This window comes from Podarcis pityusensis (assembly GCF_964106645.2).
Source record: "Podarcis pityusensis genome assembly, chromosome: 4".
Taxonomy (NCBI): Eukaryota; Metazoa; Chordata; class Lepidosauria; order Squamata; family Lacertidae; genus Podarcis; species Podarcis pityusensis.
Genome location: NC_138027.1, coordinates 30,152,020 through 30,176,418, shown reverse-complemented (window position 1 = coordinate 30,176,418; position 24,399 = coordinate 30,152,020).

Below are 24,399 nucleotides of genomic sequence, written 5' to 3'. Positions count from 1 at the left end.
AAAGGAAAAGAATTCACAAACTGATGAAGAAACAGAATGGAATGATGCTATGAATGAACACATGTGAAACTGGCATGGACCAGAAACACACTGCTCTGTCAATCTCTAACTCTAAGGATGTCAGGGCAGTGTATGTGGTTCCCCTCCCCATTTTATCCTCACAACACCCTGGGGGGGGGTGGATGTCTGGTCCTATGTCACTCAGTGAGCATCATATCTGAGCTGGAATTTAAACCAGGTCTTCTCAGTGTTACTCCAGGGACATAATCCAGTAGATGCCTATTTGGAACAATGTACCAGTGTGTTCATTGAGGGTACCTCTCAGGTGGCTATTTATACACAATTGCACCTTGCCACCACATCACGCTGGCTTTGATGCAGTATACATGCACAGGGATAATGTTTTTGTTGCTGAACATGGAATATGTTTTATTGAAACAGCATGTTTAGGAGTTCGTCTCTTATTACCTGTGTTGAGTAACCAAAAACATTTGAAATTATGACACATCAAAAAACAAAAACACCTGGAAAAAATTTCTTTCATGTTGTTGTTCTTGTGTTGTTTTCTTTAAGTGTAAAGATTTCAAAGAATGTTTGAGTGGTTCTGCTCCAAAAAGCATTGCCTTGGAAACTGTTGCCTGCTTGCTTGCTCACTAAGTAGCAAAGACAATGAAACAAAAGCAATATCATAAGAGATGAAGCCAAGCAAATTCTGTTACATAAACATCGCAAAAGGTGAAGCCAAGGTCTGGGCTGCACCCCTTCCCCCTCTTCAAAACTAAGCAATACATTTCACATAACATTTCAAATGGATGTGGTAATTACACAGAATAAATGTGTTAATTTAGCATGCCTGATTTGTGCAATTTCCAACAGGTGTTTCCATCCTTGATCCTGCCAAGAACCAATGGCAGCGGAGCAAGGGGCAGTCAAAGGGGTTTTTACTTAACATATTGCTTATTTAACTTGTGGCAGCAGTAGTAGGGATGGAAGAGAAGTGCCTTTTGGTTTCCCTTTAAAGGTGACTCTAATCAAATTAGCCCTTTCCAGAACAATAAGAGAACCAAAACACGGGAATCCTGTGAAATTCTCAGTTATCTGATATTTCTGATGCCATTCTCCAACTGGCCAGTGCTTACAAAAATGCATGTATTATGGAAAAGTTTGAATAAGAATGAGCATACTAGTGAAAATAACATACAAAAATAGATTTTTAAATACACTTACTTGTAAAAATGTGCAAAATAGTAAAAAAAACCTGTGTAGAAATATTTGTTTGTTAGGAGAAATTTGTGCTAATATGTTCATGAATTGTCATGATGATTAAAATAAAAAAAAATTTCCTCTTTTTGCACTCAAGTAAAATGTGTTCTCACTTTCTGATTCCACTGCTGGTTTAATTTTTAGTTTCCCTCTCCCCAGCTTGGTTATCCATGTAGTTAATGTTATTTACCTATTTAATGCTAATCTAAGTTATTGTTTTAGTAGGAAAAGTATTGTTTGTAAGACGCTAAATACAGTTCACTTGACACCTTATCTGAAGGGAGAAACACATTTTCTAAAGAAAAATGGAAAAACTACTCTAGGAAGAACTGGCAGTGACATCATGAAAATTTCTTGGTGACATCACACTCATAGCTATGCATGTGTCTTAAAATGCTGGGAGTGATGAAGGAAACTTGAGCCATCTGATTAGCAAGGAGGCTGGGAAAACCATTGCTAAAAACTAGAAGATGTAGCAGGAATACTGATTTTAAAGGAAATCAATCCCTGGTTTTCTGCGGAATCATGCAAGAGGCATGGAAAACTTCTTGATCCAAATTTGAAGATTCTATTGGAAATGATTTGCATCACATTAAAATTCTTAAAATTTCAGTTGCACTGCAGTAAACAATGTTCATTTCCAGCATCTGTCCATTGTTGTTGTTGTTGTTGTTGTTGTTGTTGTTGTTGTTAGACTTGTTAGCCACTAGTCACCAAAAGGTCTCCAGCTGATTTACAATATGTTGAAAAAGATAAATTACATAATTAAAGATAATTACATTGTACTATGAACAGATTCATACAAAACAAAAGGCATGCAATTCCATCATTCATTCACACACAAACACACACACCTCCATAACAACAGCGGGTAACTTTGATAGCTCACTAACAGCATCATCTCTGTTCATTAAAAACCAAAGGAAATCTTTACCTGGCGGGCAAGTGGTACCTGCACTAAAATGTTGCCTTGTGGAATGTGTACAGTTCCATTCAGCCACACCCTGCTACTCCTCTGTGATGCTCCAATTCCATCCCCCGCTTCCACCTGCTCTTGCATTTCTCTCTTTCCTCAACAGTCATCATTCTGTGGCCATTGAGCATGTCAATTCTCAGTCAGTTGTTTTTGAGGTTCCTTCATCCTTGCGTTCTCCCCCTCCCCCCAAAAAATATGATGATGATGAAAATACAAACATGCAAGTTATTTTTATTTTTGCATGTCTTTCTTCAATCCTTGAGGTTCTCACAAATGTGCTGATAACCCCAGTGCATGGATGAATCCATTTCGGCAATGTAAAGAACTACACTCACCTCTGAATGTTGGAAATAGAGGGAAATGCTTTATTCTATTCTGCTGCATTATATAAAAGTTGGCATATGGAAATGAGAAAAAGTGTGTGTGTGTGTGGGTGTGGGTGTGGGTGTGGGTGTGTGTGTTGGGGGGGGGGTTCTTTTCTCTTTTCCCCTCTGTCCTTTTTGTAATCCCCAGGTCTGAAGCTCAAGGGAAGGCATGTTTCTCTGGGATTTCTGGGAAATCGTCTCTTTATTTTGCAGCGCAGGTAAGCTGAGAAGTTAACAGATGGCCAGAGAGTGATGGGGACTACTGAATGGAACTGTCTACAGATGGTGCACTAACTCCCTTTGAAGCTGTCTGTGGGTTGCATGACAGCCCAATATGGTTGTGGACTTCAAAATACGTGTATTCCCACACAACCCTGATGTCATTATGACATTTCTCTTCTCGAGGAAGAAGGGGTGTTTGTGTATGTGTGTGTTGCGTGTGCATTCAGGATGGGAGGAAGGATGGCCAGATGGATAAAGATAAATAGAAATAGGAAAAACACAGAACACACAAAAGATAATAGCTTGATAACTGTAGCTGGGATTCCATCCGCAGACAAACTTTCTCATGTTGTTCAGCTGCACCATTTCAGTGACTGACGAGAGGATTCACAGCAAGAGTCAAGGACCTATATTTGAGTTGCAAAAAAGCAGCACATTTTTAAAAGCACTTGTTGTTCTTGTTGCTTAATTGTCATAATCTTCAAAAGTAGATATGATCCTCAGGAATAATTGGATGTCATCTGAAACATGGCTGAGGTGACTTCCTTCCAAACTTTCTTTCAGGCCTTCGGTCTCATCCTGAACAATGGACTGATTTTAAAAGAAAAACCCACTGCATTTTCCCTGAAGCGGTTCTCACTGTTTTTCTTCAAAGTGAGGGTCAAACTAGACTAGTCCTAACATGTACAGGGTTGTTGTTTTCAATAGCCACTACAGAGGGAGGGCAATCTAGAGAGGGACGATGATGATGAATGACTGAATGAATGACTATGACTTATTAGTAACTTTCTACCCAAGCTTTGCAGTGTGGGTATTTGAGGCTTCGATTCTAAATCCAGATTCAAAGCCTTAGAAATAATGCAGAATTTTTTCCCCCGGAAACTTTATTCCATCCCTTTGGGAACCTCTGAAGCTCTCTTATGCACAGAATTGAGGTGGCCAACAATCAAGGCAATATCTGACTGCACCCTGCTAAATTACATCAGATGAACTGCAGCTCTGTAAACTGCATGTTTTCCTGCTTTGTCTTATTCGGAATGGGAGTAATAACCAATATTGGAAGTCTATACAACAAAACCTATAAGTCAGTCCTTGGTTCAGGCCCCAATATATCCAGGTAAGGCTGGGAATGTCCCCTGCCTGTAAGCCCTGAGACCCCTACCAGTCAACAGTGTGTGGACAACACACTGGGCTAGATTGGCAGGTGAGCTGCCTCAGTATAAGGCAACCCCCTATATTCATACAAAGCTGGGGGGGGGGGAGTATTCAAAAAATTAAACACCATGTGCAATCCCAAAGTTGAAACTGAGAGGTCCAGACTTCCTGAGTGATGATGCCAACTCTTCAGGCGCTGCATAAGTAGTGGCATCCTGAAGGTAAGAAGAAAAACACTGGTACAAATCAGACTTAAATACGAGTATTCTTTTCCCAGCAATATCCAAAGCAAATGTAGATATAGCAAAGGAAGTAGTGAAGCAAACCAACCCCCCACCAACCTTTCTTTCTGACACAGCAGTGAAAGTGTGAGATTTAAATAGATAAGTCTAGGAGCTGTAGGGAAGGGAAAGATTCAGGGAGTAAAATGAATTGCTGTATCTGCGGGAAGAGAAAAGATGTATCAGACGGTATGTGTATTTTATGCATAATATTATTCTTCACACTGGCTTTTGTTCTCTCCCTCCAGGCTCCATGGGCTTCTTGGTTCATCCATCTAGCTTCAATAGGGAGATACATCTCTCAGCTCTTTTCTCCATGGCACAGTTAACCTGGTATAGCAGGAGATGCTTCTTTGCTCAGAAGCTTATACATAAGTTGGTTGATAGGCTAGGCACAATCAGAGCTCTCTGTCCTGGAGGAAAAATTCTTATCCAGTTATTTCGGTGGCACAATTCAAGGCACAGAGGTTAAACTTAGGAAGTCCTAAACGCCTCCAAGGTGTTGTTGGACTACAGTTCCGATCATCCCTGATGACCGGCCATGCTGGTTGGGGCTCATAGGAGTTGGAGTCCAGCAGCATCCAATCTAATAAAGGAAATGAATGGAATGACATTTCTCAGGAGTATGAATGAACCATGGAAGATTGTTCTTTTGCAGGATTAGAAGTGTATAGAACTTTTGGAGGGGTCCTGCACAGGAAGCAAAACACTATCAGGTTCCCCATCCCTATCATCTGACTGGGGCAACCCAGTAGATGGTTGGGGTACATCATCATCATCCTAAACAGTCAGAGTACCCATGGAATTATGGGGACAGATGGCTGACAGCATGCGAAACCTCTGCTCACATTGACTCCCCATATGCTACCAGGCCAGGCTCAAGGGGGTGGCTGTGTGTTAATATGCGACTGAACAACTTGGGCCCAGGATACTGTAAGTACCACCTGAGCCCTTATATCCTAGCTCAGTCACTAAGATCATCCGTAGGAGTCCTGTTCATTGCTCTCTCTCCCCTCCCCCCACTCCAATCTTACAAAAGTCTGTCTGGCCTCAGCTAGAAGACAGGCATTTATCACCATCCTACTGCCTCCAACACAGCAACTAGAATATGGCCATTGAGAATACTCCATTAATGTGCACAATCCTCTTTTAGATGTTAAAGGAAGTAAAGTCTGCAGTGTTTGCATTAAGACTCTGTTCAGTGTAAGAATTCATTTGGCACTGATATTTTGCTCCATCTTCTAGTTATTTATTCTGCATGTTACTCCTTCTACAAATACAGGGTGGTATCCAACTAAACAGCTACGCTAGCTCAACAACACATTATTCATTGTGCTAGCATAAATTCATCAGCATTTGCGTGTGAATGTCTTCTAATAAATGTAAGTTTATGTGTTCTTTTGACTAATGTACACATTTGAAAGCAATATTCTCTAATAATAATGTGTGCGTGTAATTTGCACTAACATTTTCATTTCTATGCACACTTGCCCCCAGTACATTGATTTCTGAAAACATTTGGTTAGACAACAAAATGTGGATAAATGTGAGTTATGAAGGATAGCTCTATTTAGTTTTGCATTCTGATTCAGAAAGCACAAATTTGATAAGATTCACCTTTAAATCCATTGAATTCTCCTCTACCCCACCTCAAAATGAAGCAAACCACCCTGTGCCACCCACTTGCTCATTCTGCTGTTTAGGGTCCTGGACGTCCATCCCCAAGTTCCTTTCCTGACAGCACCACTGGCCTTCTCTGCTTTAAAGGAAAGGAGGAGTTTGAAGTTTCTGCAGAAAAGCAAACAGCAGCATTTTTATGCTGTTCACAAGAAAACATTGATTTTCCTTAATCTGGTTGGGGAGAAAAAGATATTCACATGCTTGAAAGAATGATGCTTCCCTCAAGAGCCAAGTGTATGTGCTATGAAGGCTTGATTGAAGCACATAAAAGGTATCATGTACCCCAAGCAAACTTCACACCTGAGCTGAAAGTGATCAATTTTGCTTAAGGCTGCACACACACACAAACACACACACAGAGCAAAGTATATCAGCCTTGCCACCAGAGCTGCAACAAAACTACCATCAAGCTGTTATTTTAGTATCCATCTGCAAAGAGATTTCATCTGACGTGGCTTTGGATGTGAGATCAGAAAACCCAAGTTATGCCTGCTGAATACCCTTCTGAAGAAAAGATGGTCAGCTGAAAGGAGAGGTAACTGGAGTCCATAAACTTTCAGTGGTGTGATAATTTACCTCTAGGCATATACACCCCAAAGAGAATACAAAAGGTATTTTTCAGGCTGAGACAAAAATGAGAAATGCTTCTAGGGTTAGGGAACAAAGAAAAACGGGTCAACCATGACATAATTCATGGATCTGAAATGTGCTTTTCAACTTTAAAAAAGTTTCCTCCCCTTCTTTAAAAATATGCATAATCCATCAAAGAACCTTTAGCTGACCACTATTGAAATGCTTTTAATTTACATGGAGCTGTTCCACAGGCACAACAGATGATAGCCTAATGATAAAGCCCAATTCATGCATGTTAGCTAGTTGAAATTAGAAGTGTGCAAGAGAGCTGTTCAACATCAGCAGCTGTTGTGTGTTATGGCACAGTCAACTTCAGCCAGTATTTTTGCCTGGCTCCAAAGCGCCCCTGAATTCCTCATCCCTGCCCTGGGTGAAGGCATTTTAGTCTTGGTTTTCCACCAGTCACTTTTCAGTCAGTGGTGGCTGGTGCCCATTGGAACACGTAGGGTTGAAGATAGGGCAGCCAGTGTAGGTGGACCCAGAGCCAATGACAGGTGGAACCAACTAATTATACTTTCCTCCCCATCCTCTCTCTGCTGAATTATGCAAGGGAAATCACTGAGACTAAGGAGGAAGAAGGTGACAAGCAGTGTCATCCCCTGGACTGGTTGTGAATAAGAAGGCAGGCAGGTGGGGGCTGGCTAAGAGCAGACTGAGGTTGGTGGGGCAGTGTCCCATTTGTCCCCAGTGGAGGACCAGCCTCCAAGGCAATCAGTGGCCTCCTTAACCACTGAAATTAGAGTTTGAACTTGCTTGTATGGAACTTGCTTGTCTTTTAAAAAAAAATCATAAAAGCGCTCTTTATGATGTGCTGCTCTCAATATATTAGAGGGAAACAGTGACGCACTAGCTATGTTTCAGCGAGGAGTAGACACCTCTGTATTTGTGATAAGAGGGTTGAAAAGCGAATGGGCTGGCTACTCCTTCTGTAGCTTCTCTTTGGAAGCTCATAAGATCCTCTCCTCTCTGATTGCATTCCAAGAGCCTGGGTTGGCTGGCTTGACTGTCTGCCAAGAAAATCCATCTTCTGCGTCTTTGAGATTTCAGAGCTTTAGGGCAAAGAAGAGAGAACAATGAGCAAAATGGGAGGGGCCTGAAAGGGGGGGAGGGGAGTTGCAGACTGAATTCTGTAAGATACCACAAGGCTGAACATGGTGAGTTGCCAACAATAGTACTGGGGGACCATTTTAATTAAATTCTCTCCTGACAGAAGCATGCAGCTCCTGTGAAGCAGATGAGAGAGAACTGCTTGCTGTTGAAAAGTTCACACCTGTCAGCAGCCGGTTAATTCAACATGTATCTGATTAGCCAAGTTAATCATGGGTGGGGACTGCATTAACCCTTGAGCCACGTATGGTGTAGAGCAAAAGCCCAGTTGAAGTGGCAAGCTTACTTTACAATGCAGTCTTAAGTAGCATTACTCAGAAGCGAACCCTCTTGAGAAGTATGGGGAAGAGCCATTGCTCAGGGGTGGAGCATCTGCCTTGCAAACAGAAGCTCCCAGGTTCAATCCCTGGCATCTCCAGGTAGGGTTGGGAGAGGCTCCTGCCTGAAATCCTGGAGAATTAATGCCAGTCAGTGTAGATCAGGGTTTCCCAAACTTGGGTCTCCATCTGTTTTGTACTACAATTCCCATCATCCCTGACCACTGGTCCTGCTAGCTAGGGATGATGGGAGTTGTAGTCCAACAACAGCTGGAGACCCAAGTTTGGGAAACCCTGGTGTAAAAAAGACTGAGCAAGATGGACCAATCGTACTGACTCGGTATAAGGCAGCTTCTGATGTCCCTAAGTGTCTGTTAAGTAAGTTTGGGGACTGTACAGTTGCCATATAGCAACCTTGTATAGATTATGTACGTACTGGGCCCCTACAAAATTCCATACACTTCAGCCCCTGCAAAAGAAGAGTTTCCAAGACTCATTTGTAAGTAGCGGAAGTTTTCCGCATCCCATTGCTTTATTACAGGGATAGCGAACCTGCAGCCCTCCAGACATTGTGAGACTTCAATTCCTATCAGCACCTGAACATATAAAAGCTGTGGGGCAGGTGGGCTCCACCCCTGCTCTAGAGTCCCTACAGGAGAGCAGAAGACCAGGGAGAGCCGCCACAAATTAACTAGCTACAAACATTAGACATCTCCACATTGGCTCTCCTTCTAGCCTCTACCCATTCCCAAATAATTACCAGTACCTTGGGTATATACTTCAGCTACTAGGCAAGAAATCATTCATACAACCAGGGCTTTTTTTTTCAACTGACACTCACTGGAACTCAGTTCTGGCACCTCTCTAGTGCATAGCTGTCAAGTGTCCCTTATTTGAAGGGACAGTCCCTTATTCCAGCGCCATGTCCCACTGCTGTCCCTTATTGATGGATGTCCCTTAAATCAGTGTTCCCCAACCTTGGGCCTCCAGCTGTTTTTGGACTACAACTCCCATCATCCCTCGCTAGCAAGACCAGTGGTCAAGGATGATGGGAATTGTAGTCCAAAAACAGCTGGAGGCCCAAGGTTGGGGAACACTGCCTTAAATGATGTCCCTTAAATTTCAAAGGAAGCAGCTCCTCTCCCTCCCTCCCTGCCGGCCAGGGAGGAGGGAGGCTCCAACTGTGTTGCTTGGCTGTGTTGCTCATCCAATAAGAAGTCTAATAACAACTGGGGGGTGGAGCTTGCATGCCTTGTGTGTGGCTAGTTAATGCAAGCTGAGGGGTTTTTTGAATGCTGGACGCCATTTGTTGCACGTGCTGCTGCAAACTTTGCAGTGCAAAGCCAGGCCGGGGAGCCATCTTAAGTTGAGGCTGCATAGGCCTTGTGGTGCATGTAATTCAGATTCTATTCAGTTGAACCTCTGGTTACAAAGTTGTTTGGACAGTGTTCTTGAAGCTACCCAGCATGAGTTTGACCAGACTGCAGGAGGACAGGAAGACTGGAGTGCCTGGAACAGGTGAGGCTGCAGGTCCCTTATTTTGGCTGCTGGTCCCTTATTTTCAAGGCTGCTGGTCCCTTGTTTTCAAATCTGTAAGTTGACAGCTATGCTCTAGTCGGAAGCCATTGCCAATATAAGAGAACAAGGGAGGTGTTTGGGATGAGTTCCAGCACATCTTTTTCTAGAAAAATAGCACTGCATACAACCACATTGTTGTCTTATCCCAACTCAAATCATTAGGCCATCTAGCTTAGTCCTGTCTATTGATTGACATAGGCTCTCCAGGGTTTCGTAAAGTAGTCTTTCTCATCCCCGCCTTGAGATGTCCTGGATTATACCTGGGACCATCTGTATACAAAGGATGTGATCTACACTGAGTTATAACCCTTCCATTATATTATCCCCACACATAACATTGTTCTCAGCAGCATCGATGCAGGTAAAGGTTTGTGTGTGATCACGTACGCATGCACTGTCAATCCATGTCAATATTGCCCTGGAGGGACTATATTTAGGAATGAATGAGAAGCTCACTCATTAACATTTCTGTTAAAAGAGCCAACAGATGAGATCATTAGCACTAATTGTGGCTGTGGTGTGTAAAATCCAGACATTTCCCTTCTCCACTGGGAACGTAACCGCAATTCACAAGCTCCTATTTAGTGTATCATGTCTTATCAGGGACTCAACATTTTGGAACTTCCACTTGGTTGCTTCTGTCTTCTTAGTTTCCTATGCCATTGGTATAGGAAGGATTAGTAAAGTATGGGGCACCTCTAAGGTGAAGAATAGTAGCAGGCAACAGCATAGGGGGGTGTTGGTTACCTGGCTTCCCAATGCAGAGGTCACTGCTGGTAAATGAGAAGAGAAACAGGGAGGCGATGGGAAGGTCAGCATGGTGCTGGGTTAGTTCTGCTGCTGTATACACACCACACTGACCTCTCCACCCCCTCAGTTACTGGCAGCAACCTCTACCTTGGGAAACCAGGTGAATAATACTGTCCTACTGAATGGTACGGGTGGAAAATATCCAGAATTCATGAAACCCCAAATAGAACAAAATATAGAAAGCACAACATGCAGCAACCATGGCCAATGGGATGATGGAAGTGTAGTTCAGCAACATCTGAAGGGCCAGACGTTCTCCATGCCTGGGGTGAAGGAATAGGACTAAGCCCCAAGGGGCTTGACAGGAATGGGGAAAGAAAAGGGGGGAGGGAAGGGATAGGAAACAATACAGAGGAAGGATCAAAAGAGTGACAATGGTGAACAGGGCTGGACTTAGGATAGTTTGTTCCCTTCCTTCCACAGCAATCAAATGAGCAGGGGAAGAAGCTTGGAGAAAAGCATTATTGCCTGCTAATATCTGTAGATCCAACTGCTGATAAAGGCACAGCATCAGGGGCCTCTAAAAATGCTGAAAGTAAGCAAATGCAGCTACACACATTCCTAGAGTACTTTTAAATAAGTGAGATCCTTTCAAGACTGTTGGGCGGAGGGGGTGGTGAATCCCACTTGCTAGGAATGTATCTTCTGAGAAACGTAAGGTGCCTATTTTCCCCTCTTCAATCTCCAGGTGGGTGTCGGCATTAATTAGAGATGGTGCTAAAGTAATGCTCTGGAGCTAAAGGAACCTGGCAGAGTCTGGATTTCACACTGTCACTTTGACTCCTGATTAAAACGGAGACATTTCCATTGAACAGCCTGTAGCTGGCAATAGAGGGCGGTGGTTGTTCTTCAGAAGACTGCTAAAGAAGCTAGTGGAAATTTTATTATCTTGGTGAGTGGAAGAGACTTTAAAGGAATCATTAGATTTCAAAACTGAGTAGGATGGTAGGAGCTTCAGCAGCAAACACATTCTCCTGTGATAAAATGAAAAGAGAATCGTAATGCACTTTGTACACTGAGAAGCAATTTCAAATAGCTCTTTCCAGATGTTCTTTGAATGTGGGGAGACAAGAGTGGGGGGAGGGGGAATTGCATGTGGCATCCCCATTCCCAGCCTCTACACCAGGGGTGGGGAAGTGGATGCAGCAGGCTGGCCAGATTATCTCCCTTATCACCAGAAGACAAAGTTTGACAGGTTGATGTGACCATAAACTATTAAGTGGATTATCAAAGACAGAGGATGGTATTAAACTAGGTTTGCAAGTAGCATTATTAATATGATCTCCCCTTGTAGGTTTGAATAAAGTTCACAGTTACCAGGCACTGGGCCAAAATCCGTAAACAGAAAGGATGCACAGCGAGAAGAATTGAACAGACAGACAGAAAAGGAAGCCACAAACTCCTCTAAATGAAACTGTTATCTCTATATTGTTATGAGTTTGGGGTGTTTAGCTGGATGCCAGACCCCTCTAATCCTTGGATCCAGTAACTATTAGGATTTAATCAAGGCTTCTAATTCTTGGAATAGCCAGGCTAGCTTGTTGGTGAGATGATAGCCTGGGTGGTGAACCATTGGGGTGAATTAAAGGGTTCTGTGTAAGATGGTAAATGGGTGGGGGCTCTCCCTTAACAGATAAATCCAGAGTTTAAAGTAGAGTTTTGGAGGACAGTCATGTGACCTAGAAAGAAAGCTGGAAGCTGAGGAGAGTCAGAGAAATGTTGGAGAGCAATGCTTGATTTCTGTTTTAATCCAAGTCTGCGGCTACGAGAGAAATAAGACCTTTTAGAGGTGCTAATGCTGTGAACTCCTCCATCATAGGCTCAGGTTGTACACATGTGTAAATAAACCATATATCATAAAAACACCAGAGTTTCCACTGTGCCTCATTTCGAAAAGGAAACACAAACCCTCACACTAGTCGGAAATTGGGGTGACATGCAAAAAATATCAGTCAGGAACTGAACTGTATGCAGGGGAGGACTATTCCATCTTTTGCATTAATTCCACTAGTTACATGGTCAGATGCATATAGGATGTAAACTATGTCTTGCCATAATCTATCTGGGAGAGCAAGCCTTGGTCATGTGCACAGAATGAAAGATGTCAGGATCCCCAAGGATCAGCTCCTCTATGGGGAGCTGATTTCGGGCACTAGGTCCATTGGCAGACCAACTCTATGAGATGAGGCCATCAGAACTGTAACAGACATGATGAGTGGCAAATTATAACTCTTGAAGAACCTGTCATTATCAGTGGTGTGGTGGAACCTCATTATGACATTCCCCACAGCCACGTCCTCAAGGAAGATCCAAATACAACAGTATGTTGTAAGAAAACTTCATTAAAAACAAAACACAAGCAACCAACAATAATGTTAAAACATAAGCAGTAGGAAAAACATTACCAGAGACACGGCAATAAAACACTGAGAAAACAGCAGCATGATCAATATAGCATATCAATTAAAAGCCATTTGAAACAGGTGGGTTTTTAAAGCCTTAGTAAATCTTGTAGTTGACAGGTCCAGCTGCACTTGTCTTGGGAAGGAGTTCCATAAGGTAGAGACCACTGCTGAGAAGGTCTATAGCCCCTACCAAGCTGATCTTAAAGGCAGGTGATGTGATGGGGCTCCAGTACCAGTCTTAAAGCATAGGCACCTTTGTGTTAGCGCAGGTGGTCCCTCAAATAACCTGGCTCCAAACCAAGTACGCACGTCAGCTGCAGTGTGTTACATAATGCCCACTTCGGGCTTATCCACATTTAAAGCTCCCTGTTCAAATGCTCCTCTTACTCCAGAGCTTTCCCTGTGAAATCCCTCTCTTTAAAGAGCAAATGGCAATTCAGCTTTTCCCTGGGTTTCCATTTGCTCCAATTCAGATTCAAAGAGTGGGTTTTCACTGGGAAAGCTCAGGAGAAGAAGAAGAAAAAGGCAGGGGGACTTGGACATGGAGCTCTAAAATGTAGCGGAAAGGTAAGTGTGGATACGGTAAGTCCTTCATTAGGATCAGCATAACTGCAATCCGATGCATAGTTTCTAGGGAGTAAGCGCCAGACAGTTCTTCTTGACTGCATAGGTTCAGCTTGAGAAGCATATTGAGCTTTAGCAAAAGATCTTCAGCCAGCTGAAATTCAACCTTTTTCATCTTCCTTTAGAAGTACAAACAATTTTGCAGATTTTAAGCTGCTAGCATGAAGTAGGCTCAAAAAACCTCAAAAAAAACCAAATGTTCGACCTCCGCTTGATTGTTTCCCTCATTATCTAACTTCTTCTGTATTAATCTACCACAAACTTGAGAGCCTCATTGTCACCTCACTAACTTGCCAAAGTGAGTAAGCTTCATCAGTTACCCTTGTTGACTAGTAAACTTAAATATGTTCATGAATATGAACAAAAGCTTTCTGATTTGAAGCTTATTGTAACTGTGCATGATTGTGCTTATAGCGGTTTTTTAAATTTAATCTCTGCCAAGTTTACTGGGTATCAGGTTTGGAGAAACAGCACAGTTTATCTATTACGTTACTGCAATTCAACCTTCTGTTCCCACTGCATAAGGATAACAAGTAGCTTCGCTAAACATTGGGAAGACTTACTTAAATTTACCACTGAAATCCATAGGATTTAAAAGCAGTTTGGTTGGATCATGCCCCTGCCCATTCAAATAGACACAATTGTCTGGAACAGATTGCATGTTTAGGACTGTCAGATATACTGGATTGGGGATAGCCAATGGGGTGCCCTCCAAAGAATGTTGGACTACAACTTCCATCAGCACCAACCAGTATGGCCAGTGGTCAGGGATGATGGGAATTTTAGTCCAAAAGCATCGGGGGGGGGGGAGGCACAGGTTTCCCATCCCTAATCTAGAGAGATGTAATGTGTTCCCTACTTTTCTATGGACCAAAGCATATCACAAACCATCAGACATCATATGTTAATCCATGAAGGTAAGGCTGAGATGGAGGGAGAAGCATTTACTACTTCCTGCTTTGAGCTTCCTTTTACTATTTTGATATGAAATAAGGGGAAATTGATATAGAGGAAGGGAGAAAGCAGATGTGGCATCAGCGCATACCTAAACATAGACAATTCCAAAGCAATCAACTTTGTTCCCATGCCACCAGCTCCTTTTGGCTGCTGTGAGCATGGCATGTGAGTTGGCTTAATGAGGTTCTGCAATAAGACCCAACATCCCATGCCATGGATTATATTGGCATAAAATGCCAGGGTTTTTTTAGTAAATATTTTATCTAGTGTATTGCCCATTTGTTCATTCAGCCTAAAACAATATGGATCCCTGGAGTCTTTTTTGGGGACCAGTAAGACAATTCCTCTTCCATAACTCATATTTTGGATCTTGTCTGTCTATAAGAGGGAAGCTCCTTTGATGAAATGTTAGAACTTGTGAGCTTGTTTCTGTTGGGTTCCCTCCCTGTCCTGATTGCTTGCCTGGAACTCACAAAATTTGTTCTCCTACAGAAACATCCTACATGTATTTGGTCTTAGCCATACTTGTCTGTAAAGCTACCAAACTGCTGGAGTGAAAGAGAACTATTCGGTGACATTGTCTAGGCCCCCTATTTATATCTACGACAAGCCCAAAACAGGAAGGACACACAAGGCTTCTTTTTTTTTTTTTTTTTTTTGGCTTGGAAGGAATCCACATCTATGAGCAACCACAGGGTTCTCTTTGTCTCCTTTCTCCTTCTGCTCTCTGATTCATCCTTCCTGGCCACATACAGCTCTCATCTGCGCTACCCCAATCACATGATTTGCCATCTGGGCTTTTTTCCCAGCATGGAGAGGCAATTTTGCAAGAGTCTCATTTCCCTGATTTTTTGGAGAAGCGTCTTAACAGGGAAAAGGCTACAGAAATGACCGTCCTTACAGTCATACCACACTGCCCTGTGGCGAAGGGATTAATGTTAACATCCAAAGGATTGTTTTTGACTTTTCTCTCTGTACTTCCCATCTGGAATGAAAAGATGTTAGTGACTTTGTGACTGACAGGCTGAACAACAATTTGCTGAATATATACATCCTGATTCAGCTGCTTTTTATTCTTCATCTGTCCCAGATTATTAAAAAAATGGATTTTGGATTGGATTAAAATTGACTTTGGAAATTGGCTGTTTAAAAGATCTGGTTTTAGAAGACCTTGAACTTGATTAGAAATCTATTAATCTCCACTAGACAAACCATTGCTGTTCACTGGAAGTCAGTAAGAAGAACTCCTATTTCAGATTGCTATGTGTGTTTTTGAATGCTGGCCTGTTAAGGTGAACTCATGAATCATAGTAGAACTAAGGAAACACAATACACAAATATTTTGTGGAGAAATGGAATCTGTTGTTCAGTCACTGGAATAACAAATGCCACAAGCATGTCTATCCATATACATTGTTTTCTCTTATTTTAAGCATTTTTTCCTCGGCTTTTCAACAGAAAAAAGCTTGCCCAGAAGCTTAGAAGAATCATCAGTAAGATAGTGCCTGGCCCTAGGCTTACAGTCGAAAAATACACAACACAAAAGGAAAGGGGATTGGGAGGGAGAAAGAAAACAAAATCAGACACAAGCTCTTATCCACAAAAATTCTTTAAGTGTTCTGTTTGGCAGGGGAAGAACCTGACAATGGCCATTTGACCCCTAACCAATGACAGAAGGCAGGGTACGCTATTCTACAACTCTATAGTCCCTGGGCATCTGCTGGAGCCAAGTTCTTTCTGGCGGGAAGGTAAAAGCAAACTCTTCGCAGCCCATCCCCCCCCCCCCAAGCTGGCAGATGGGGTCTGGTTGGTCTCCCCTTGCCATGATGTTTTTAAATTAATTAAATTATTTTTTAAAAAAATAACCTAATCTTTCCAAACAAATTTCCTTGTTCAGTACTTCTGCACTTGAATATTGTCGCTGGTACTCATCAATGGCATTTTTACATTTGCAATCCTCCAGGACTCATAGCCAAACTTTTCTGAGCGTGGCTAAATCTCCATGCATCTTACTAGAGTTTCAGCCAGCAGTGCTATGTCTCACTTCATATCCTTTTTGTGGGTTAAGTAAGGTTGTGTACACAGAACATTTTATTCTACAATCAATGGAGATGGAATGCTTGTTTTTTTCCCCCCTTCATTGTTCACATACAATCTAGATCTATTGCATATACAGTGGTACCTCGGGTTACATACGCTTCAGGTTACATACGCTTCAGGTAACAGACTCCGCTAACCCAGAAATAATACCTCGGGTTAAGAACCTTGCTTCAGGAGGAAAACAGAAATCGTGCGGTGGTAGCGAGAGGCACCATTAGCTAAAGTGGTGCCTCAGGTTAAGAACAGTTTCAGGTTAAGAACGGACCTCTGGAATGAATTAAGTACTTAACCCGAAGTACCACTGTATATATTTGCCCCTAAAAAGCCCTTCCTGAGAAACTGCCCATTTGAAAACAGAGGCAGGGGTCCTGGCAATGTGTGTCTGTGTGGAGGGGTGTATTTTCACCTGTCCAATGACATTGTGGGTGTATACAAAGGTCACAATCATCACTTACATCTTCACTCATCTAGGCTATGTGCAGGGAGGAAAAAGTATGGACAACCTAACCAAGAGGATGGTTTTCAAATGCAGATCAAATAGCTACACCCATTGATGTAGACAGCAGGACCTAACATCAGTCAAGATTGAGGGCAAGCATGAACAAATCCAGATTAAGGAAAACTTCATGTTTGTGCTACGAATGTGGTTAGTGTGTACACAACCTATCTTTAGCATCTAATATATCATTGCAAAGGAAGGTACTCTTTAAGTGGGGAATTATCCTGGCTTAGATTCTTCTTTCTTATTGTCAAAGCGTTGCGTATTTTTGTATCACTTCCATTTCTCTTTGACAATGTTCAGCAATTGGAAAGAGTTTTCATTTGGCCTCCCTGGGGGATATTCATGCACAGCTGGAAGTGCCCAGAAGGGCGAAACAGAGAGACAGCCAAGATAGTTATGATGTCCAAAATAGAAAGCAATTTACATGGACAATTAAGATGGAATCACCAGGGACCTGGGAGGAGGAGAACTTGGAAATTCTAAGTCTTTTTTTTATTTGATAGGGTTTTTTTTAAGGATGGTTTCACCTGAGTCCAGGAAAAAAAATAATGGGAAAATTGTAAAATGAAATTGTTTTTCTGTTTCGTTCATCAGAGTATTAGCCTACTAGATAGTCAAGCTGGTTACCTTAAAAACAACCCCACTTAGATCTCATAAGAGAGATAAAACTAGGTCATAACACACACCAGCTTTCAAACTACAGGTTCCCCAAAAGCACCATGGGGCCCTATCCCATAGTTTACATTGTTAAAATAAGGCGTAATGGCTTGTTTTAAAGTGCCATAATGCCCTGCCCATCACACGGCATCTTCATTTTTAAACTAAACGAACCCATTTCTTTTTCTCCACTCCTTATCCCCCCTTGTTGCTTGCCTCTCAAGCTTTTCAAAAGTCCAGAAAACAAAAAAACAACAACAAAAAACTGGACTCAAAGCTGAATTAATTGATCCCCTGAATCTTCTGAGGAATATTCAGTTATATTTGATTATTTTTATTATTATTTAATTTATTATTATTTAAGGAGCTGAATAGTTTTAAGCCTCTGTTGGGAATTCATATTGTAAATTACTTTTTATATTAATTTTGTAAAAGACAAAGATTAAAAATCATAAATAACAAACAGATGACAAAAATCACTGGAAAGGAAAGGAAAAGTAAATAAAATATATAGCATGAGCCAGTATTTAGCCTGATCGTCCTGTCTCTGTTCGACAGTTCCTTAGTGTGCAGCATAAAGTTCCCAAGATACTGGCCATTCATATAAAGTGTTTTAGCTATTAAGAGTTCCATAAACTTACATAAGTTGCTGAGTTATCTGGAGCATCAGTTCCCACATTTATATATTTCATGAAGTCAATCTGGACTGGATAAAAGATGTGTTTACTTGATATCCTTCTGTGTAAGCTAACTTTTTACAGTAGCTTTTCTGACATGGCCAGAAACCAGAGCGGTATTCAACTTACTTAGAACAGACCCATTGTCTCAGGTTAAGAACTTCTTAAGAGCCTCCTGGTCCAGCATCTCATCCTCACATTGGCCAATCAGGTGCCCCATAGGAAACCCACAAGAAGGACCTAAACACAGAGCACCTTCCCCCCCTGGTTTCCAGCAACTGATATCATTCTGTCTCTGAGCATGGAAGCAGAGAATAGTCGTCATGGCTAGCAGCCAATGATAGCCTTATCCTCTGTTAGTTTGTCCAATCATCTCCTTCCAAACTGATGCCCATCACTGCTTCCTGTGGGATTGAGTTCCACAGTCTAACTCTGCACTGTGTTAAGAAGTACCATTCAACTTCATTGGATGCCCACAGGTTCTAATGTTATGCAAGACGCAGAAAAATGTTCTCTCTGTCCACTTCCTCCATCTGATAACCTTCCACCATGTCACTTCTTACTCACCTTTTCAGTCATTTCATTGGGTCTACTCAGAGTAAAACTTAGTTGAATATCACCCTTTGCCATCTTAAAATATCCACACATGCAGCACGAACAGGTGTTCCCTCTTGCATCATGGCTTCTCTTTTCTCTCCTTCCCCTTATGCCCCCAAAATCTGTTCTTCAAAGTAGGGTATCCTGCAGAGTAGATTGGGGGGGGGGGGTAAAAGAGTCTGGAAAACTGATATGGAGAAACCAGAGGCCCTCAAGCAGGTGGACATAATTGGATGCCGCCCAGTGTAATTAAAAATTAATTGCATTAATAAAACTTAATAACATTGTTATGATATTGCCAGTAATCCCTATTGGAATCCCTTTTGGTATATACAGTGGGTATTATTTTTATGTCTACAATAGGGCTGCATTATTTCTCCTAGCTTGATATATTTTATAATCGTAGTTTCCACAATGTTCACATTTTGTGTTTTTATGGTATAGTGTCTTTCACAAATAGGAATATAGGAAGCTGCCTTCGACCATTCTTCCATTTAGCTCAGAATTGTTTACACTGACTGGCATGGGCTTTCCAGAATTTCAAACCAGGATAACTCACAGCCCTTCCTGAGAAAGCAGGATTTGAACCTGGAACCTGCTGCGGTGACGTCCAACTGATGCTCTACCACCAAGCTATGGCCTTTTCCTATGTACCTTGTTGGTGAATTTTAAGCCAGTAATGTCAAGTATCCTGTTGCTAAAGTTAGCATTTTAACAGCTTTTTAATTCTAAAACAAACACATAAATACAGCAGAATTCAGGGTATGGGAAAGTCAAATGTGAGCAAATGCAGTTGGATTTTCCCAAGCAAATCTGAGCTGTGAAAATTGGTTGAGAATGTCACCACCTCGTCCAAATTTCTCTGGCTTGGTTAAGTGGCAATTTCTGACACCATGCATCTCCCAACCCTTCCTTAACTTCCAATGCAGATTGTAGCCCTAACCATTCCTTTATAGTGAATGTGTGCAGGTTTAAAGCAAGAGGGGCTTATCTCCAATGTGCTAGCTCCACTTACAACCACTGTATCTTAAGCAAAGATGCAAAGGTCTGAAGGAAGGCTGAAACTGCAACCTTCTAAACTCACTTAGAAACCTACTAGGATGAGGGAGTTCCATTGGGCAGCAAAAACTTTCTCCATTAACAGAACTGCTTAGCAGGATACAGCCCAATGTACATACACTTTAGTTTATCCCTCCTCTAATTTTCAACTAAATCAATTTTGTTGCATTCCTGAGGCTGCATACAGTTCCAGACATGTACCTTGACTGTTTTTTGGCCCTTTCCACTTCCAGCCAAATCAATAGCATCACTGCTGCATGTACAGTCCACGTTTTTATGACTCCCATTCATTTTTGTAAAGCTTGTACAGGAGACATTCTCAATGGATGCATCAGCCCTAAGTAATGTCACATTTTGTACAATAAATGCTCAAGTGTCTGCCTCTCACTGCCTTCCCTGTGACACGGATGCCCAGGAGGGAACGGCCAGTTATTCATGTAAACATAAAGTTGTTCAGTTCCCTTTGTTTTAATTGTCAGTGTTTGACAAAAAGCTTTTAGGTTACCTGTTTCCTGGTTATAGAAGGCGGCCTGATATGTTGTTTATAAGCTGAAGTGAGGAAAGTGAGTTAAACTGCATTAACCTTTAAAGCTTCCATTAAGGAATAGCCACTTTAGGAAGGCACAATACTGTACATTTTTTATCATGACTTATTTTTATCCTTGCTTCACAACCATAGCTCAGTGGTAGAGCTCTTGGGGATGAACAAATTGGTCTGTTTTGAGTGTATTCACTTTTAAGTCATTTCCCTTCCTGTTTCCACATTCATCTGTGATTGTTTTATTTTAAAAAATCTGAAGAAAATGTGCATGTAAATATGTTCTCAAGCATGATTTGTTAGTGGATTCCTCTTATAACATGTATTCCTAAACATATTTCCTCTCAAAATACTCATTTGATAAGCATGTTAATATGGTTTTGAGCAAATCACACAGACACACACACACACACACACACACACACACACAAGCTCTGCATCGCAGCATTCAGCAAATTTTTTTTTATACTGTAAATTGACCTGTGATCTTCAGGTGAAGGGCACTATATAAATTAATTAAATAAACAAATAAAAAAAAATGTGAAATCTAATGGAGACCGTATTCCTTTCATAGAGCTGTAATTCCAAGACTTCCCTGTGAAGAGGATTTGGTTGTTAAACTCTGAGATGGGAATAGCATATCCTACAACATTTCTCTGATGAAAATAGGGATGTCCCATTTCATAATGATAATTTCACTATTTATATCCCACAAATCTTGCTGGGTTGCCCCAGCCACTCTGTGCCTCTTCCAAAGTATATAAAAACGTAAGAAAACATTAAACATTAAAAAAACACCAACTTCCCTATACAGGATTGCCTTCAGATGGCTCAGGGGTCAGATAACATCATACCCTCCAATATTCCTCCAATGAAAATAGGGACATCCTAAGGAAAAATGGTATATTCCAGCATTAAATCAGAAATTGGGATGGCTTCTCTAAATTAGGGATGTCCCTGGAAAATAGGGATACTTGGAATGTGACGTGCCTATTTTCATCAGAGAAATGTTGGAAGGTATGAAATAAGTATTGTTGCTAAGCTATGAGACTAAAACAGGAAGACACTCTTGCAGACATTTCTCCATTTGTAGATATAAGCATAATTTGCTCATATCTCCTCGACAGCAATGCTGCCTGGTGTGTGCTGAATAGAAAGAAGCTGAGCTAATTTGGAGGCATGGCTAGTAGAAATAGGCTTTAGAATTATTCCCTTCCTTGCATGGCCTATGGATTCCATTCCATATCCAGGTGCAAGCTTCTAAACAAATCTAGATTTGTCTGGGTTTCAGAGCTTTTGTGTGTGGGTGTAGGGCTTCCGTTTCCAGACTATGTAGCCATCCCTTTTTCTGCTCAGGTTAAGCACCTGTAAAATGTGAACATCAGCTCCTAGAAGTACAGGTTCTTGGTTGCCCCCTCATCATGAGATGTGTCCCATAATTCAACCAACAATTTGTCCATGCATCCAATACACTCAAGAAAACAATGGATATTCAGAATAGAAGAAAATCTCCACAGGAGAGCCATGAATTAGGCCACAGATATTAGGCATGTCTCCGACCGCATGTCAACTTTGTGTCCTTAAAGGCAATGTCTGTAGTGAATTCTTGGCCAATAAAGGGGTATTTTAAAATGATGACCTTATTAGAGTTTGCAATAAGGGTACATAATACCAAGTTGGACAAAGTGACTGGAGTGTATTTAGATAAAATCTTGCTTTGCAAAGAAATATTCAAAAGTAGGAAGGTAGCTTTGAATGCAATGTAACCCTTCTATCTGTTCAGGTGTTTCAAAATGGAAGAGAAAAACGGAAGAGATGGAAGACTGAGATCTCACAGAGGTATTTGAGGAAATGTTCAAATAATGCTGTATGTTAAGCACAGATTTAGTGCAGGTTTCAACCCGAGCTATAAAAGTGCTAACTGAAATCAATGGTAGCAGCTTGTCCGTTCACGAACTGCTTATAGAAAAGGCACCCAAACCCCTAGAATTTTCAAAAGGGTTGATAATTCACTGCCTTAAGAACATTTTTAGAGCATGGATACAATCATTTCACAGACAACTGGTGCTGCCCTTTGCAATGATTGTAGAAATACTCTTTTTTCCTGTCATTCCATAAGTTGTATGGAAGGTTCATAACCAAAATAAAATGAATACAAAGGAGGACCCCCCACCTACAATCCCAGTTGCACCTTGGCTATGCGCATAGAGTCATTTTCCAGGGACCCAGGCCATATGTACATTTGGGTACATACACATAGGCTGTGTACACAAATGTCAAGGCCTGAGCCAAGCAGATGTCAACAACAAAAACAAAAACACTTTTTTTCTCACCATGCAGCCGTAGGGATAAGTTGCAGAGTCTGTGCGCTCCTGAGCACAGGCACCGTGTATTTTTATAATCCAGAAAGATATTTTGCCTGACTTATTTCACTGCTATTTTTTTTCTTGAACCAAGTCTGCAACTTTAGGTAAGTAAAAGATTTTTTTATATATTCTTACATTACAAAATTTACAGCCCAGTCTCACCAGGGCATCCTGGATAGTTGTAGAAAGCTCCACAGCTTTGTCCCAAGTTTCTGTGTTAATGCTGCAAAAATTGGTATGTTTTTAACTCTGCTAAACTAGTCACTGATCATACTCGACTCAAAGAATAACAAATAAATAATATATCCTACCCCACCTTCCAAATCCACCCCAACTAATATTGCATTAGGGGCTTCTATCTGGCCATGAGACAATTTCTGCTGGCATTTTTATTTTCTTCGAAATTCTCCAACATCTCTATCTGCCACTGAGCTGCAATCTTCACTGGGAGTTCCCTGACCCTATAAAAGATCTATCTTCCTACCCAGGTCTATGCAATTTGGCGATCCTTCTTGGCTGCAGACTGCCCTGCCATGAACTGGCTAGCTCAGCCACGTCATGGATGGGCTTCAGATGAATTATATAGGGGAAAGATAGTTTCAATTTATGTATTATCTTGTGATCTGGTAATGGAATGTGCCTGTTTTGAGGCTGGAAAGAAGTTGGTGCTTGGTTACCTTGGTGATGAGTGATAAAAGACTAGCAAGCTTTAGTTTATTTTTTTTAATGAAGTGCTGCAGAGTAAAGGTGAATGTTAATGCTGCATTTTGTGCCAAAAGCAATTATGAATTGTATAAATTGACACTGTTCTTTGGCATGAAATGTAAAATATTAGTCTAAAGGATCACACAGTATTTTTCTTACAGGCTAAGTCCTAACTGTGTTACCATTTTCTTGCTCATTGAAAGCAAAAAATCCCCCTGTACCTTGGAGTGTAAATATGCAGATAGTGCTGCACTTGGCTTTCCGTGAGCCTTTTTTCCCAGCGAGTCTTTCTTTCAGCTTTTTCCAGCTCTATATGACGAAGACTTATAGTTGCATTTGGGGGCGGGGGGAGGGAGGCAGGAACACCTATCTGGAAATGCAAGATAGTTTTGTTACAGTGATCAGCCTTGCAGAGACCAGGAACTGCTTCCTTAATGCCAGAAAGCTGTCAAGTCCTTGCATCTCTCATACCACACGTACACGTAGGGTGCGGAAGGGAGGTCTCATCCATGCACACAGGCATCCTGGGGGCCCCTGTGCTACAGAAAAAGATCTCATAGAAGGACAGGGGAGTCACTCCCCTGGCATTTTGTGAAGCCCAAGGGACTGCGTTCTCAAAGTTAAATTACATTATTCCTCTCTATTATATGGTCTCATTATTAAGAACATAAGAAGATCCCTGCTGTCTCAGGCCAAAGGAACATCTACTCCAGCACTCTGTTCTCGCTGTGGTCAACCGGCTACTTCTGGGAAGACCACTAGCAGAATGTGAACTCAATGGTGTTCTCCCCACCTGCCATTTGGAGCTGCTGGTATCCAGAGGCA